This window comes from Trachymyrmex cornetzi, unplaced genomic scaffold (assembly GCF_001594075.2).
Source record: "Trachymyrmex cornetzi isolate Tcor2-1 unplaced genomic scaffold, Tcor1.1 scaffold343, whole genome shotgun sequence".
NCBI classification, from domain to species: domain Eukaryota; kingdom Metazoa; phylum Arthropoda; class Insecta; order Hymenoptera; family Formicidae; genus Trachymyrmex; species Trachymyrmex cornetzi.
In genome coordinates this window covers 76,626-81,510 of record NW_017298142.1, presented here as the reverse complement: position 1 = coordinate 81,510, position 4,885 = coordinate 76,626, and the positions used below count along the sequence as shown (strand labels likewise).

Below are 4,885 nucleotides of genomic sequence, written 5' to 3'. Positions count from 1 at the left end.
GGTAATGCTAATGCCGACTGTAACTTTCAAGCCTTATAACTCGCAAAGTACTTAATGGAAATGAACTTAATTTGTTTAGTGTTTTGGAAAGCTCTAGAAATAAGCTACAAGAATATCTAATAAAAAAGGGGAGGTACCATTTTAAAAAATTTATGTTGACCTTGACCTGACCTTGACAACGCCATCCTAGGTTAAATAATTACTATCGTTGAATGCGTTTTTTTAAGCTTTACAATTTTGCAAGAAACATTTTTTTCTAAAATGCATCGTTTATGAAATAATTGAGTGTATCCAGACTTTTGTGTGTGTGGGTGTATCCACCCTGTATAATTATATATGAAACATTTTTTATCGGGGTATCATGGTAGAAGGATTATCATGGTAATATACGCAACATTAGCAAAACAGCAAGTCATATGTATATATCATCAAATTAACACTAAAAGGAATCAATTTACTAAAAAATGATTTTGGAGCAATTTTAACGTCAAATAAATAAATAATTTGAACATCACAACTCGTATTACACTCGTTCCGTGAAAGTCGGGAGTTCCAGATTCAAACTCTGGCCAAGATAATATTTTTCGCAATAAAATTGTTAAACTTTTTAATGACTCTCATTAAACTACATTCCAATATTCACTGTCAGTACTCAAAACCTATAGTTTACATCACGTGAACTATAGATTTTCAGCACTGGCAGTTAGGGCTGATTTTAGGCGGTGAGCACGATAAGCGGCGTCTTGGAACCCAGCGTCAAAAACATATCAATTCCTGAAGCAGGCGCGTCAGGAACATTAGCAGGGCTAAAAGCGAGTGCAGTATTAATTCGACGTCAAAAATATTATAATAAAATAGAATATATAATAAAATAAAAAAGTGTATACATTGAATAAATTGCAATCGTAAATACTCAGTTATATAAAGATAAATACAAAATTTAAATAAGTGTAATAAACGAGCAAAAGCTATTATAATAAGATAGGATACATCGAATATGACACAGAAAATAAAATATAATAAGTTAAAACAAAATTAAAAAAATAAAATAAGGAGTCAGCTGACCTATCGAGAGAAGCTGCAGACTAAGGCAGTCAAAGATGAGAACCGAAGGCAGAACATCGAGTCCAAAGCTTACGAAGAGCCTTCACAAGAAACATATTTCAAATTTCATCGAATGAATTGCAGCGAACACAGTGTATAAATTGCAACAAAGCTATCCACGCAGATAGCAGATACAGTCGAAGCACCGATACGTTAGTCTGCCATACCACACATCACATGCTAATAAAAACACACGTGGCAAGTGATATATAGAAGAAAATTAATTAAAAGATAAAAGTATCAAGAACAGTGCGCTGTAGCGATTGAGAGACTAATAAACTCGTCCGACGATTGCCAATCTCAACGATTGCCAACTCGCTTATTTCATACTCGCATAAGAAGGCATATTTGTGTGTTATGTACTTAAAATGTTTTATTTTTTCTCTTCATGTTATAAATATATATGTTATGTTTATCAAATTTGATAATCACAGATATTACACGAAATTTTAATTTTTATTTGTGATTTAGTAACAGAAAATATATTATATATATTATTGTGTTAAAGAATGAATGACATATCTCAAAACTAGTAATCTTTAATAGAGCTTTAAAAAATTTTTAATTGAGACGATATTTTAATTACAGTAATGAATATCCAGTGAGTAAGAAATATTTAGAAACATTTCGGCAACATTGTAACGTTGTTGCAGTGTTACTGAAATGTTCCAAAATGCTTCTTAATATGGGTATGCATAATTCATCTTTTTTCATATTTATACTGGGGGTATGCAATTATATGTCTTTTTTAAAACAACGTCACATGTTTTTAAAATTAAAACACTATTTTTAATTTCTGACTTGCGTCATATTTTTATCACCATGGTGATGTAAATACAATATATACAAGAAATTGCTTCCTAGAAGTGTTTATACCGTTTATGGTAGTTCGCCGACGATAAAATATACCGATGACCCAATAGTTTCAATTTTATTCTTCCTGATGAAATATTTCGAGCCGATACTAAAATGACATAGTAATACAGTAATTACAAGCCTTATAACACGCAAAGTACTTAATGAAAATGAACTTAATTATAGTGTTTTGGAAAACTCTAGAGATAAGCTACAAGAATATCTAAAAAAAGGAGGAGGTTCCATTTAAAAAATTCATGTTGTGTTGCAATCTACAATCTTTATTGATTGCTTGCTACATAAAGCTGCGTACACACTTAGCAAACGAACACAAAACGCGAATATTCAGACATTCGTATTTGTAAGTAATTTATTCTTTTTCTTGATTCCACCGAATACTAGCATTCGATCAGATTTTATATCCGTATGTGCGAAAGGACCGAGGACATAACAACATATTATACCTTATGTCTTACACAAATAACAACACAAACTTTTGCATTCGCTGTTCAATCAGTCGTTCGCTAGGTGTATACACGGCTTAATTGAAATACATTGGCGATAATCGCGCTTTACGTTGAAGTGACAAAGAATTCGTTTATTACTAAAATAAAAAGTGCAGCTAGACAGAACTCGTAGAAAAACGATTAATCTATTCTCGGACTGATTTTCATCTACATTGCACTTTCCCTTTTATTTTTCAAATTTCAAGAATTTGTCTAAGAATTGCTCGTAAAAAATCGACGGAATGGCCTATCACTGATGTTTGTCACATGCAATTTCGAAAAGTTAACACAGCGGATGCATCAAAATGCAATTCTCGTAGCAGTTGCGGGCAACGTCGGCCAGAGCCTCTGCCATCGCCGTGCCGGTTTCCTGCACCATGCTCTTTAGTTAGCGTGTCTCCTTCTACAGCAGCACGTGGGGATGATCGAATTCCTGCACACGATAAAAGTCCAACTTTGAAGAAAAATTTCTGCAGCAGCACGTGGGGATGATCGAATTCCTGCACACGATAAAAGTCCAACTTTGAAGAAAATGCTCGCAATTTACGATGAATTCTCGTGTACAAAAACTACCTACATATATCTTTTATTTGATACGTGCAGCGTATAAACACTTACGTAACATAATAATGAAAATATAATTATTTCTACTAATGGATTACATCGCAGAACAAAAAATGGAACTATCAGCACTTTCATATTAAAAATTATGAGCATTATGTAAACATACCATTTTGCAATCCTCCAACAATTAAATAACACATTCAAACAAATTTTTTTCAATAAAACACCATTCTCTAAATTTTTGGAATAATATCTCACTCCAAAAGAGTTAAAATACTGCTCTTATTAAAAAAGAGTAAAAAAATTACACTATTGAACAAGAATGGAAGATTTTCACTCTTTTCTTGAAGTGAAATTCACTCCAAGAAAAGAATGAGATTATTTTCCTTTGGAGTGATTCTCACTCCAAAAGAGTGAAAATCTATCATCTTATTCGAGAGTGCAAATTTTTTACACTTTTTCAATAGTGGAAATATTTTAACTCTTTTGGAGTAAAATTTTACTCCAAGAAAGAGCGCAAAAATAATTAAGCAAAAATTTGAAGAACTCATAAAATAGATATACGAATTTATATACCTTTAACAATAAAAAATAAACATAATAATTTAGAAAAAGAAATTTAAAAATGTGTAACAAAAATGATCGATAAATCACGATCATTTGCACTGATTTCCCATAATTATAAATAAAAGAAAAATTTCGTAATCTACTTAAATTCAACCTACTTAGATTCAATAGTTTACGACAGTTTACGTTATCGAAAAAATACACGAAAAAATAAGATTATAAAAAAGAATTGACTCACCACCGCGTTACCAGCGTCCATTACTAGAATGCGATCGCTGTCCATGACAGTGTTAAGTCGATGAGCGACCGTCAGCACCGTACACTTCTCGAACTTCCTCCTGATCGAGGTCTGAATGAGCTCGTCCGTTCGCGGGTCCACATTCGCGGTCGCCTCGGGCTAAAAGAAGATCTCGACGATAACCCACCCAGAAAGTGTGTAGAATCCAATTGCGAAGAAAAAAAACAAAGCAAACTCGTTTTATTCGACTGAACCATCCGCAATTCGTCGAAGTTCCAGAATTTTGTTTTTCTCGTTGAAATACTAATTTTTTTCTCCTAATTTTCAAGATTATACTATCGTTTTACGTATTATCTTGCAAAATTGATCTGTATCCTTCTTTCCACTTTCAAATCAATAGAAACTGCGTCATTACACTTAAGAATCAAATATGGCACAAAATAATCAGAACAATTTTCTTTTCGTAAAACTTGACATCAATTGTTTATATCTCGATTAATTTTCCAATTAAAAAATCCTTTGGCATAAAATTCTATCTTCCAGAGCACTATCGATGTATAAAATTTAAAAAATTTCTGAAAGTTGACTAATTCGTTTCACGCAGACTAACTTGTTATCGAATCGAAAAATGCGATAGTTTGTAAAAGTGTAACATCAAATGTATTAAAAATGAATAAGGAATGATTATACTAAAAAATAAAAATGGTAGGGTAATTATGTAATATAGGGGAGCCACCCTCTGATGATCTTGACTTTGACATATATCGTCAAGGTCATATAACATGAGAAACTCATGAGCTCCCAGGCAGGGGAGAGAAAGTGAGATGTTTTTAATATTATATGTCGAAAAGTAAGACGTTATTTCGTAAAATTTTTTGTTAATAACTTTTTAACGAATAACGAGCGACTGCTAAAACCTGTTAGAGGTTATTCAGGTTCATGGCCTTGACAATATATGTCAAGGTCAAGATCATGAGAGGGTGACTTCCCTGTACTACATAATTATCAATGGTAGTTCCATTTTATACTTTTCATATTCCTAAACTGGAAA

The 4,885-nt window shown here is 32.4% G+C and overlaps 1 pseudogene; it reads right to left on the bottom strand.

Annotated features, from left to right (window-relative positions):
- Nucleotides 1-2,655: 2,655 nt before the first annotated feature.
- Nucleotides 2,656-4,885, bottom strand: part of LOC108763159 (probable multidrug resistance-associated protein lethal(2)03659) — a 39,400-nt pseudogene continuing 37,170 nt past the window's right edge.